The 13,891-nt window shown below is 48.4% G+C and overlaps 1 long non-coding RNA gene across 1 annotated transcript; it reads left to right on the forward strand.

Annotated features, from left to right (window-relative positions):
- The first annotated feature begins 201 nt into the window (after positions 1-201).
- Positions 202-3,042, forward strand: LOC142601611 (uncharacterized). The gene is made up of 3 exons (XR_012835116.1): positions 202-303; positions 2,625-2,796; positions 2,941-3,042. It is a non-coding gene; the product is annotated as an uncharacterized LOC142601611 (long non-coding RNA).
- The last annotated feature ends 10,849 nt before the right edge of the window (positions 3,043-13,891 follow it).

A 13,891-nucleotide genomic window follows, 5' to 3' on the forward strand; every position in this document is an offset into this window, starting at 1 on the left:
GATAGTTGTCATTCTTTGACCTGAATAGCTGCCTTTCTGTTAACTGAATTAACCTTGGCCTATGCCCATTATCATCTTCTCATTCATCCGAAAAAGTTACGTTAATCTTGTTTGCTTTGGCTTAACTGGAAAACTTGTTCTTTTCCGCCGTAGCTCTGTGCTGCGAGGTGAAGTTCTTCTCTGAGAAGCCCCTTGTCTGAAAGAAGCTCGATGGGAGCAGGTGGGGGTGACCCCCTTGCTGTGGACAGCCGCTCGAGGCCACCGCGCGGGGCGTAAGCCCTCGGACCCTAATTTCACACTCAGGTAAGGAGTGCTGCTCCGGGCCCTGCTTGGAAGTTGGTAGCAGAAGCCTTGGTGTAACGTAGGTTCTAGTTCGGCCAATGAAGACTGCCGGGGGACACGGCCGAGCGGGGCCGAGGCACGGGGCACTTGTTCGGCAGCCCGTCCCTGCGGGTGGCAGACGGGGACGGCTCGGTTCCCCAGACACCTGGAAGAGGAGGCTGGCTTACGCGGTGGCTGCTCGGCAAGCGGCAGAGGGGAAGGGTCTGGGTGGAGAGCGGTACGTGGCTGCCGACTCGCTCCCCCTTCCCTCCCGGGCACAAAGGTGAAGGTGTAAGCAGGAGGAGGGAGGGAGGTGTGAGGCGCGGGTGCAAGAGCTACTGCAGCACACCTGCACGGGCACCGCACGGGGAGTTAGGCTGTTGGAGCTGCGTTAGCTTTCGCTGGAGTAACGCAGTTGGAGCAGAGCAGAAACCGGGACTGGATGCATGCTGCCGTAACGCGTTCACGACTGATAGAGTCCGGTGTAGTGACCTCTTCGTACTTAACGTATACTCCATTGGTGTTATTTTACCTCTCTGAAATGATTTTGAAAAAGATGATGGAAACTCTCCTTGACTTGCTTGCTCTGTGAAGCTTGTTTTGCTCTTGTGATGCATCTGCCTCTGGGCTGTTACAATGAAATCATGCCATAATCACACAGCTTTTTAGGACCAGCAGCTTACTTTTAGATCTTTATTTTTGCAATTCTAGTTTGGGAGTTACCCTGAAGCCTGAGTTTCAGGCTTTTGGTTGTGTTTCCCCGGTTGAAGTAGGGACATGGTGCCCCTAAAAATTGGGCCAATTCAACTTGCCACAGATCAATCGCATGAGAAAATAAACAGAAGGCATTTTATTAGAGCCTGCTTCGTACCTTCGGTTGATCTCTGTGATAATCTGCGATAAGGATGTGCTAGAGAGCCTCGAGCTGACCGTACCGGCAGTGCACGCTCACAGCAAAGCGGGACCAGCAGCGTCACGGGCTGCGTGAGGAGAAACATCACCAGCAGGTTGTGGGAGGCGATCCTTCCCAGCTTGGGTTTAAATGTCAGACTGTTTTGAAACACAGTCTGAGCAGTATGTAGGTCAGCGCTAAAGGGATAGACTGTATCTGCAGAGGTGCTGAGAATGATTAATTTCCCTGGACAGAATTCTAGGGTGGTTTTTTTTCAGTGTGCGCTCCAGTAAAGCTGCACATTCTCATTCACGATGGGCTCAGGTTTCGGACCGTCTGCCCAAAGGGGAAATTTATCCTGGCAACTGCTGAAAGGGGAACTCTTGTGGATTGGCACCAGTTTGTGCATTAAAAAAAATGTAATTTTTTTTGCTGCGTTTCGGGTCGCTTTTCAAGGATGGTTTATTTACATTTCCTTCTGCGTTCTCTACCCGTTTGCATCGGCGTGAGTTGATATTTCCGTGCCATCCAGCAGCTGCCACGCACCACGTAAGACGTGCGTTAGCCTCCTCGCGCTGCCCCGAGCAAGCGGTGCCCGGGTTCTGTGGAAAACGGCACCGCGGCGCTAGCCGAGCGCTCGCTTCGCTGGGGGTAGCCTGGCTAACCGCTGGTCCGAGGGCCCTGTCGCACAACACAGACGGTCAGATGCGTTCCTTAGAGCTGTGAAATCCTGCGGGAGGGGAGCGGGGAAGCTCGGGGCAGATCTTCGCTCAAGCACGAGGGACGGATGACGTGAAGTCTGGGGAGCGACCCTGACCGAGCAAAGCTGCGTGGCTGTGTCAAGCCTTGACGAGTTTGTAGCTCCTGACGCGATGCCCAGCCGAGCCCGAGTCTGTATTGCCGAACAATAGATGCTAATGGTGCAGTGTTATTTTAAACGTAATAAAATCCAGCCGAATGGAATGTTTAGGGCAGGCTTAACAAAATCCCAGTAGCAGTCCTTTATGTGAGCAGGAGCCTTGTTTCCCTTCTCCCCCTCGATCCCTGAACTTCTGTCAGGGCCTTGTAGCCTCACACAAAATCTTTGAAACTTGGCTGATAATGAACTTTTAAATGACAGTAGAACACAGTCTGGAAAAATTATTTGATATTCTAAAATATGAACTTTAAATAGTGATTTATTACTTAGATTTTGATACTCTGTTTGGTGCTCACCTGCAGGAATGGATTTCTAAAACAGATTCTGCAACTGTTACGCCATCCATCTTCTCCTGCTGTGCAGATTAATAGGGGTCCTCAAATTGTCACACAGGAACACCTCTTGCGGGCCTCGGTTCTTGCTGCCGTTGCCAAGGTGCCCGAAAACAAGGCCCGCGTTAGCTCCTGCTCATTCTTTTCTATATCGTCACAGGCGCAGAGCCCCGGCCAGATGAGAAGCAGGTGGAGGGATTCTGCACCGAGAAGGCGCTGGATGTGTTCTCTGCAGTAGGCTGCAAAGGTTGTTTAAAGATGGTTTTGCTCGATCGTTATGTCAGCCATGTTTCCTGGCGCAATTTGGCAGGTTCCTCCCAAGGCTTCTCCTGGTACGTGCAGGCGTAACTTGTGCGTGCTATGTATCTCCAAAGAGTACAACTTCTTAATTTAGAGGGAGGCTTGCAAAAGGTGCTGTTTACTGAGTAAAATGTGTTTTCCTGGAATCCTGATGGATTGATTTATTGCTTCTGCAGTTTTTTCTGGAAGCTGCCGCGTCGTGGAATTGTGCCTTCTGGGTCAGAGATGAAAGGAGCTGGCCTGTAACACCGTGGAACTGAAACAATTTTTTCCAAAGGTACAGTAAAATTTTAGCCGTTGGGTTGAAATGCACTGTTTTGCCTGGTCAGTAAAGACGACTAATTCGTATTTTTGCAGCGAAGAGAATAGTTGGATTCTTTGTTGCAGGACATCTTTGGTTGCTGCTGGATTTTTGATGAGTCTGAGTGAAAAAGGACTTTATTTTCATTTTGACCTCTTTTTCATGAGTCGTGGAAAAAAAGCGTGGTCTGGAATTCTGTTTGTGCATAAGCGTGCGCTGAAGAGCTTGGGTGGGTGCATGTGTCCCAAGTTTGTTCATGGGCTAGTCAAAACTGACAAATTATTCAGCACGTGGGACCGGCCGCGTGGTAGCTTTTGGGCGGCTGGAATTCCAAAAGAAAAATAATGCAGGTGGCTCGACGCTGTGTCACCTCTCAAGTTTGTGAGCGTAGTTAGAAATGCCGTCGGGAAGCTGAGCGTTCCTGGGAAGCGTGAGCATTACCTCGCAGAGCCACGGCTCTCCTGCTGCAGCGTGACGATCGCGTTGCTGTAACGCTCAGCGCTGAGGTCATTCCCCCAGCTCCCCGTCTTGAATAGGCGAGGGAAGTGAGCGGGGGCGGGAAGCGCCGGGCAGCCCGGGATTTCCCTGGGCTGTCGGTTTAGGAGATGGTTCAGTTTAACGGTCCTGCGCGGTACAGCGTTACCTCCAATCATTTTTTAATCTTGCCTCGGCAAGCGGCAGGCGCCGTCCCCGGGAGGGGAAACGTTGTGGAAAGCTTCAGCTGCGTTTGACCCCAGTCGGCTGGACTGGGCTTAAGCAAAAAGCAGGCAGGCTATCTTTGTTAGGGAGAGCTTAGGCAGAGATGAAAGAAAATCTGCCAAGTAAGAAGCCATTAGGGAGCGTCACCGAACCAGTAAGCGTGTGTTCACTGCACATGAGCTTGGCGCTGCTCGTAAAGGCCTGGGGCTTCCGCTCTCCCACTGCAGCATCGACCGCCGCGGAAGTACCGGTGGAAAGCGTGTTCAGAAACGTGCAAGAGTTTGAAATTCTCCTCTTGGTATTGAATACGCTGAAATGTATGCATTTTTAAAAATCTCCCGCCTTCCCCTGCATGTTTCAATGTTTTCAATTCCAGTACATTAAATATTTTCTTACAGAGGAAGAGTACAAACAAAATTACTCCGATGGTAACAATGTCTCTTGTTGGTACTCCTTAGGTGTAAACCAGGGGTAAACTGCGGTAAGTCGGCTCTGGTGCCGGCAGCGTCCCTGCTTGGACCATGCACAAAATGCTTTATGGCTGCTGGCTCGTCCACTGAGTTAACTCTGTAATTCTAAAAGCAAGGCCAATGGTTTCTGAGTTTCTCTTTTTTCAGCTTTTTTGTAGACTTCTTTTTCACTGACACGGTTTTGCTGAGGCAAGAGCTGTTATTTTTAGTAATTATCTTTGCCTAAGGGAGTATATAATTAGGAATAATAGACCTTAAACATCTTTCCTCTGGAATTCAGCTAGTTAAGAGTATTTCTTGGTAAGCATTCCAATGTTCCTTTTGTCCTTTCTGTCTTAAAGTATTACGAAAAAGAACAGAAAACCAAAATCAAGTTACAGATTAAAAATCCTAGGAGTCCGCCCATGTGACGGACAGTGCTTAACCAGCCCTTCGTTTTCGCAGATGTAGAGCTGTGATGCTGGGGCGGTGGCCTCTCTTGGAAGCCTGTGCTTTGCGTTTGGGAAATACTCGGCTTTTCTCTGGACGTGCTGGATTAAATCCCAGCCCCGTTCCCAGGCTGGCACCCTGCGGGGCAGGCGGGGGGGAGGAGGGGAGCTAGCATACGCTCTGACGTTGGAACGCTCCTTATCTGTGACGATTGTGTCTACGAGCGGTGAAGAAAAAGTCTAAGGACAGATCGGCGTCAGCAAGTGTCGTCTTCTTCCTTTCTTAGGATCTGCAGCTTTGCGGTGTGTTGGGTTATAAACCGAAAAAATGACATTACTAATGACTAGAAAGTGAAGCAATTGAATGCGGTGTGTGACCTAAGGCTTAGTTGTGGGCAGGAAGTTTTACTTCCTGAAGAGATTATTGCTGTGGTTTTAATGGGGACGACTCCAGAAATGCCATGCTGGACGTTGAGAACTTACAAAAACGTTGCAGTTGTGACACCCAGTTGAAATAGTACAGATGCTTGTTTTGATAAAACGTGAATAGGCTGGAAACCTTAAGGGAACCAAGCTGAGATACCGATTCCATTGCTTAAATGGCGGCATTTGTAAGGTTCGAGTGAAAGGAAGAGGGGAAAAGCACCGTTTCTCCTGCCTCCCTTCCCTGTGCCAGTTCTCGGGCGCCTGCCCACGTGTCCCTTGGCCAAGGAGTCAAGCTCGGCCCTTCGGGCCATTTGTGAGAGCAGAAAATGGGTCAGCTTCCGGAAGATTTCGGGGTATGTACGACAAGGTCGGTAGTCCCAGGCTACGTCCGTGCCGCAAGCAGAAGCGCGATGGAGGTGCTGGAGGCACGGCAGCGAAGTCCGTGCTGCCGTGTCCGCGTTGCTGGGGTTGTCTCTGCTAGCTGGCAGTGAGAGAGCACACGCTGGAGTTTGCTGTGCTTTCAGCAGTCCTGCCTTCAAGTGAGCACCTCCACATTGCTGTAGGAAAGATGCAGAAAACAGGTAGATTCCGTGTTCCAGCGTCCCATGGTTCTTTTAAGGCTTGGGGAAAGACCTGAATGCAGATACCATCTGCCTGCAGTTTTGCCAAACCAGCATTATGGAGCGGCGTTTTCAAGAGTTTTAAGCATCCGTAGTTGGTTCCAGGATTTTCAGATAGACTTATGTAGGACAGCTAAATAAGGTTCAGGTTTTAGAAAATGAGTTGTAGCCCTTAGCTTCCAGTGCTGTGCTCATTGCAACGTCTTGGAACCAAAGCTCTTGAAAACCGCCACGCTTTTGGGGGACGGTTGCAGGTACTAAACTCAAAACGCAGGACAGTATGTCTCAAAAAGAAAGCAACCTTGCAGCGGTACATTTCGAATACAGTGGTAATTGTCCCAAATGTGAGTGCTAGCAGTTAAATTCTGGTCTCTGGGATGGCGCATTGCTATTTTCTGCCAAGCATTCCTTGTTACTAAAGAACCTCTTCTGGCCCAGCCAGTAACATTTTTCCAACGTATAAATATCTCTACTTTCATAAAAGTGTAGCACCCCTTAAAAAAATCAGCTTCAAGTCAAAGCTGCTGGAAAATACAAATTCTTCTTTCAAAGGGCATTAGTTTCTTTAATAATTAGTATTTTAGTCCAGGCAATGTATTCGGTGACAATAACAGTCTTTGCCATGAAGATTTTGTCATGTGAGCACACTGTAAATTTTTTTTTAACGACGGTTGCTTTCGAATCCGGAGGCCCCCGTGCTGCCCGTGCCTCCCTCATGTGCCTTTCCGCCCCGGCCAGGCTTCTCCGGTGGGCTGCCCGTCGCTCCTGTAACGTGGGGTTCCTCACCGCGTCCCCCAGCCGCTTTAATCCTGCCCCAGGTGCCTTTTTCTCCTCTCTGGTTAGTGACAGAAAATCTTCCTTTGTGCTTGATGCTTGTCCGCTTTGGTTTCCAAATTAGAAACTAGCTAGCAGCCACGTCCTGTGCGAGACGGGTGACCGTCAAAGTCCCCAAATCCCTAACGTGATTTCTGCAAGAAAGCAGCCGAGGCCGTTTCACAGTGAGCTTCGCGTCTGTGCAGAAAGAGCGAGCCTCACACCGAGAGGAGCTTATAACCCGTGTGTAAACAGCTCCCTCGGCTCTTCGCATTTCTCACGTTGCTTTAAATACAGCGCTACTGCTGTTGACTAGAAATCACTGCACAAGAAGCTCTGCATCCGAGCACCAGGTGAGGAAATGAGGGCTTTCCATGAGACCGGCCTATGATCTGCAGAGGATGTACACTAAGTGTATTATTGGAAGTATTTTAATACAGTAGTGTATAATTTCCAAATAATTTCTTCTGACCCAGCAGAATCCTATTTCATGGGGGGAGGGGGAATAATTTGCTCATAAGGATACTTGAAGAGGTTTTACATTGAGGACTGTCAGTTTTTATCACACCTGCCTTCAAAGGATTGGCATTCTGCTGATAGGTCTTGGGGTCTGGTATCTTTTCAGGTTGTGGAAAGTGTTTCTGGTGGGAGGTGGCATTAGAGCGTTAAGAGAAATGCTTCAGCCCTGAGGCACAGCTTGGAAGCAAAGCGACAGCGACAGGAAAAAGTGCTGGTAAATAGTTGAGTTTTGTGTGGTTTTTGTCACCGCTCACATCACACCCAAATCCAAGCGCTTTGTGATTTTAAAGCAGAATTTTAAAAAGTCTGCATATGCTTTTAAAATTCCAGATTTCGGCTGAAACTCAAACTATTAAAACAGTATAAAAGAATCCGTGCTGGAGAGATTTCCAGCCAGGTTGAAACACAACCAGTACTGGAATTTTCATTTGAAAAATCTGATCTTGCAGAACTGCTTTGTGTATTTCCAGGCCATTAAAGTCCGGACAATCTAAGATAAGCAACGCAGCCCCATGTATTCCTTGCAGCTAAATCTAACTCGCAGAGACTCCGTCACGCCGCAGGCAAATCTCCCTTGCTAAGGGGCATGTATGGACTTGGAGCGTGCGGTGTTCGATCGTGATTCCTGCGGCTTACACAGTTCACAAAGGTGCTGTTCCACGAGTTTTTACCAAATACGTCAGAACCTTGAGACCTTGATTTCAGCTCTAAATTTGATGAAGATTAACCGCTGGGCTCAAAAGGAGCGTGGGGATAGGAGCACAGACAGAGCAGCAGCACGATCCACAAGTGCCGTTTCTTTCGGAGAGCAGGCGGGAAACAAAGCGTGCTTGGGAGTCTCCTCTTTGGGGAGAAAATGTGGGAGTTAACCACGCGACTGAGCTCTCGTATGAGGAGGGAAGCACTGGTGCTGGAAGAGCAGAGGGGACGCGCTGCCAGTGGAGCTGGGGCCCTTTGCTGGAGCACAGGAGAATTTAGGGATTCGTTGCTGCACAAAGTAAGAGATTGGTCCCCGGGGACGATGGCTGGCCCCAAGCGCGTCCTGCGGGGATGCCTTTTTCTCTCTTCTTGAAAGAGAGGAATAGGGAGAATCCTGATTTCATCTTCACTGGCTTGTTGTAAACAAAATCCCCCTTCTACAGGGAATCCATACCGTAAGTTCACCCTGTGTGAAATAAATGTGAGTTCTTAGGAAATAAGTCATGATGGTTTAATTCCTGCTGCATTAGTGAGTAATCAGACACTGTCTTCGGGGCTGAGGCAAAGGCGTGGGAGCAAACTGGGTTACCTCTTAGCCAGCGCATGGGAGTTGTGCAAGGGTTAGCGCTGAGCGACAGACGTGGATTAGGAAGCGTGCTGGTGAGCATGGGAAATCCTGCAAATAACCAGGTTATTTAGTCCAACAGAGATTAAGTGTTTATTTTGCAATCTTTGCTTTAAAAGAAGGCAAATCAGCATGAAAAAAAAATCTCATTTTGAATGACCGATCTCATAGTCCTCAAAAGAGTAACCGCTTCAGTTTAGCCAGAAAAAAATTACTACTTCCTCCAAAGGATTAGGTTCTTGAGATACTCATCAGTGTGTGCACAAATATTACATCGCTGTCCTCTGGGAATAACCATTTCAATCCTTCTCTGCCCCATTCTGTAAAATGCTCTCTGAGAATGAACCAATTCCCTGAATGCAATCTCATTTTCTCCAGCCTTTTCCCTGCTGAAGAACCCTCTAAACACAGAAAAGAGTTAAACAGGATGGAGGAAACAAAGTTATACTTTATTTAAAAAAAAAATAATCCATGACTTGCTGTTTACATGGCGCTCAGTCAGAAATCTCATTTCTTATTATCAGCCAATTTATAATAAGCGAACTGACGTTTATATTGTGTAGCATGAATAAGGTTAAAAAACCCGCTGTCGGGATTTTCCGCTGGCACCCAGGAGATGAGCAGTCAGCCCTGCGCTGACCAAGACCCAAGCAGCGTGCGCTGGTTTTTAATTGCGTGGCTACGCTGGTCTGTGTTTCGGGCTGGGCTCTGTGTGTTGCTTCACTGTGTCTGGTTGAAGAGCCCTCGATGGGCGTCTTGGGTCGTCGGCTTCGCGGTTCTCAGCGCGTCGACCGAGCTTCTGCATCTGGGAATGTTTATGACACGAGCCTGGACAGCGGCGCTGGGTTCGAGAGGCACCGTATGTCGGGTTCCCACATGCACGGCAGATGGCTCGCGGACGGGAGGGAGCTTTATGTTTCTATACCTCCGGCGAGACGCTTGGCGACGGGCTGCCGCGTGCCTCGGCAGTTCCACAGCATTAAAAGGAACCAGAAAACCCCACTGGCAGGGGAGCGCGGGTTACACCCCGCTTCCGTTGGGTTTCTCTAGGCGCTCGCAGGGCAGTCCGTTAGGGGAGGGAGGGAGGGGGTGGGCGATCCTGCAACTTGCTGTGCACGGGTGGGTCGCTGTCTTGCCGCTCTGTCTCGAGGGCGATGGGAACAGGTCAGCAGAAGAGGAGAGGGTCTGGGTTTTCTTCCCCAAAGTCAGGCTCCAGCTCAGACAGGTTTGCCGAGCGGGTTCCTGTCACGCGCGCGAGAGGCAGCTCTGGTCAGCTGGTAAAAGCGCACAATCAAGGTTGGACTCTTCCCGAAGGAACCGTTGTGGATTACAGGAAACAGTTGTCGCGGTTAGCCATAACTGGTCGTTTCATGGAGGCACGAATGTGTTTTACATGTCTGCACCACCTTGATCTGCGTCACAAGAACCATCACGAGTCTGCAGCCTGCTTTAAATTGCCCGTAAACTTCAGCCCCTGCAAATATTTTCAGTGTGCTATATGATACTATCTATGATAGCAGGGACGTTGTCTCTAGAGACAATGCGCATTGAGGCTTTTTGAGTGAATGTAGCCATGGTGCTGTACAGTCTGTGTGGCAACGTCATGCCGTAGGTTGCTTTATTTTAAATGATTTCTTGTTAATGTGTCCTGGCAAATTAACAGGATCTAGCAGATATGTTAAAGATGATGTTTCTTTCCCCGTAGTGTCTTTATTATCTCGTGCTATCAATAGATTTACCATAATACCAGGGGAAAGCTCTTTTAGAAATTAAACTTTCAAAGCCTTGGTTTCATTGGAGAGCTCAGGACTTCAGTTGGCTCTCCATAATCAACTTGAAACTAGTAGCAGTACCGTGGTGTAGTACTCATTTTCTGTCTTGTTGGCATAAATATACCACTTTCAAAGAGCTGTTAAGATGCATGTTTTCAAAATGTTTAGCATTCGGTATGTTCCTGCAGTTATAGTCAGATCATGTGTTTTTTTTCTTTTCCTTTTTTCTTTCTGGTTAGAGTCTAAAAGAACTAGCCTTTAACCAGACCTCACGGCAAGAATGTTTCTGTACTTGGTGTAGAGAGGAGTAAGTCAGGCTCTTTGTCTGCTCTTACTTGCACATTTGGAAGTAGTGTTGGAATATGATAGTAAGTTGGTACTGTTGGCGTCTGAACGTAGGTAGCCTGTGGATGTGGTAGGTCCGATCCTGAGCTGGATCACGTGGGCACAACAGTTGTGCCAGGACCATGGAGAAAATCTGTGCTTCCTTCTCGTCCGTTGCTAAAGCTCCATGGTAGGCACGAAGAGGTAACTGTTATTTCCATGGTGTGAAAGATACATATTTTACAAAAAGAACAGTTGCAGGACTCGTTGCTGTCTGAACAGTAAGAGCGAGGTACGAAGGTAACAGATAGTGGTCAATACGCTGTGCTGGTCTTTCCGCTCGACTGTTGCGGCAGCCTTGTCTTGCTGGCAAGGCGCCGATAATGGCAACGGTATTGCAGTGTCACTACTAGAGCGTAGGCTGCGCCCAGGCTACGCTGAATGTTAGTGAAGAAGCTATGCCAAGTTACGGTGCTGAAGGATGAGAACATTTAACTCATGCACATCGTACGTAAACCTTATCTGGCACCGGCATTGTTTCTAGAGCTATAACGTACAGGATATTCCGTGACTGAACGAGCACCGGATGACCGTGAGACAGAGCCCTGCTGTCATTGCAGCGACACTGTTGCACTTTTTTGCCCAGGAGGAAGGTGTGGATGAAAAGCACGTTTAGAAACGTGTGTCTGAAGTGTGACTTCAGTATCATACTGTGGATGCTAATATCATTTTTGATGCACACACTAATATGCACACGCATTTGGAGAGCGTCTCCGTGTCCGTTTGTGCAACGGCTCAGGAGCGGAGAGCCGGGGAGCTTCCCCGGGCAGGGGGGAGGAGGCTCCGGAGGAAGCACACGGAGGAGGAGGCTGGGGAGCTCCGGGGCAATCCTACCTGCCCCCTCTGTCCTCACCGTCCCCGCTTCTCTGTCTCTGTCTTGAAAGCCCTCTCTCCTCTGGCAGCCACGTGAAGCATGGTGTTTCCTTCATGGGACACAAGACGGAAAGTCGGGCAAGGCCGGCTTGCACAGAAAGTGGTGTAGGAGGGCCTTTCCGGATCGTTTCTTTTCCTGGCGCCTCCACGTGTTGTTGGAGAGGCTTCGGGCAGGCCGTGCGTACGTGGGGGTGGGTGTCAGCGAGGGCCGGGGCACAGTTCTTGTACGACGGAGGCGGCAGAGTCTGTCCTAAAGACGTGAGAACAGCTGGTCCGGAGAAGCTGTCTGCTCCGCCCGGGGCAGGCGGATAAGCCTGGAAGTCTAAGCAAACTAGGTATCGTTTCCGTAGGAAAGTTTGCTTAACTAATACACTTAATTTGCCAATGGTTATCTTTAAATTAGAGTTACAGTCCTTTGCCTGATTGCTTCAAGCTGTATTTTCTTTTTCCTGCCAGGACTCTGAGATCCCAGGAGAATCCCGTTCAACATCCGCTCGGGCCTCCCTGGAGATGGCGGTGGGCGCCTGCCGTGCCCCTGTCAGGAGAGGTGGCTGCTTGCTTAGCCGTGATGCCCGTCTCCTCCCGGCGCCGTCTGTTCGATGCGAGCAGTTAAACGCGTCCCGTAAGCGAAGTAAGCGTATCCGTTCAACGTTCCGAAGCGGGGGTCAGGGCTTGCTTTCCCAGGAACTTTTATAATTCATCAGCGCCTCGATTTGAAAAGCTTAGAGTGCGCATACGAGTATTGAACTGCTCAGAACGGTCACGTTCAGGGTGCAAACAGCCTTTAGGACCAAGCGTATTCAATATATACTTTCTGTGTAAGACACCCTCCTACGTTAACAAAGTTAATACGTAAGCAAAGCGCGCAGTGCCGGTCTAGCCTAGTTTGCTACAGTAAATCCACAGTGCTCTTGGAAATTAATCCTGGTGGTTCCCGTGGTTGTAACTAAGAACGGGAATTTGGTAGACCTTTTCACATTCACCTCTTGGAATTTTCCAGAGAAATATCCACCAGTGAAATACAGACCAGAAGACTGCACAAATTGTGTGTTATTCAGTCTCGGCAGCTAAAAATTGCCAGTAACGTTCTTACCTCTGCAAATGCGGTGGTATGTTTTATTGTCGTACCATGCTTAATGCTCTTCACTACTTCCCATCAAAACTTGCTTAGCTTGCAGATCAGCTATATGTCTAAAAAATTGAAAGAAATAGAACTAAAAATTAAAAAGCTACTCTTACAAAATGTGTCTTGGGATGTTCAAGTCAAGACACTTTAATTTTGGCAAATCCCTTACTACTAGTCATAAAGGTTCTGTGGTTGGGGCTTTGTTACCCGTCCCATTAAGGATCCGTCAGGAGCCAGGCTGACCCGACTCGTTATTGGGAAGGCTTATTATCTCTGTGTTTTCCTGGCTGAGCTGAAGACAAATTTAAATGACAATATGAAAAACATATTTTTTTCAGAAAATGTACCTGATTCGTTTTGTAAGTCAGAAGCTGCCATTGCTCGTACCCTGTGCCACTGCTGAGATAGGTTTTTTTAGTGAAAAAGCCCCCAGATTCCATCAGAAAGGTCTGCTTTGTCTTACCCCAAAACTCTGTGGACTTCTAAATAGATTTCACCTGTGTGTCAGTAACTTCAGTCCTGTGTAACTGAATCTGTAGTGTTGCAGGGGAATTAAGGCGGGCTACGTTGCTGGGGCGCTGCGGGTAGAGCCGTCGGCCCCGTCGCTGCCTCCTCCGTCGTGAGGCTGTGGCCGCCGTGTCGTTGGGGGACAGAGGGGATGGGTGTGGTTTGTGTGGCTTAAAAAAAATCTGTCTGCTTAAAACTCTGCCTTTTTGGTGCTTAGAACAATTTTGTTTATTTCTGAAAATGTAAAGGTCATATTAGTAAGAGCTATTTGTTGTACTTCTTCAAACAAATGGACCGTTAAGGCTCTCCTGTTACCTTAGTTTATGTAGTGACAGCTAACTGCTTTTAGGTAGAATCTTGGGAAATCATCATGGATTAAGTTGATGGTTTGGTGCAAGTGCAGTGGATTATGTGCATCTGGAGAGAATGAGTCTAACTGCCTCGTGATAGATAAAATTCCAAAATACTCAGTACTGACCTAATACTACAATTAATAAATTGCCAGCCCGTTTGCTGCGTGTTCGAGTGCTGGTTCTTGTTGTAACGTTGTGTGACCTTGTGTTTTGCTTCTTCCTTACGTCTTTTACAAGAAGGCCGTGACCGCTGCGTTTTGTCAAGCGTGCGATCCCGCCCATGTGTAAAACTCTGGTCTGGGATTACGGAGCATCCTGAGCTCTTCCTGGAATTTAGAGGAAAAATAATTTTTGAGTCCTGAATAATTATAGATGAGAGTTGGCTATAGCAGCTCATCTCTGGGCGGGCAGGTTTGGGTCTCAGCCCCCTCAGTTCTGCCCAAGTCATTTGTTTGAACCTAATCCTGTGTCTTAATCTATAGCTTGATCTAAACATCTGTTATTTTTACCTA

The sequence above is a fragment of the Balearica regulorum genome, chromosome 4 (genome assembly GCF_011004875.1).
Source record: "Balearica regulorum gibbericeps isolate bBalReg1 chromosome 4, bBalReg1.pri, whole genome shotgun sequence".
Taxonomy (NCBI): Eukaryota; Metazoa; Chordata; class Aves; order Gruiformes; family Gruidae; genus Balearica; species Balearica regulorum.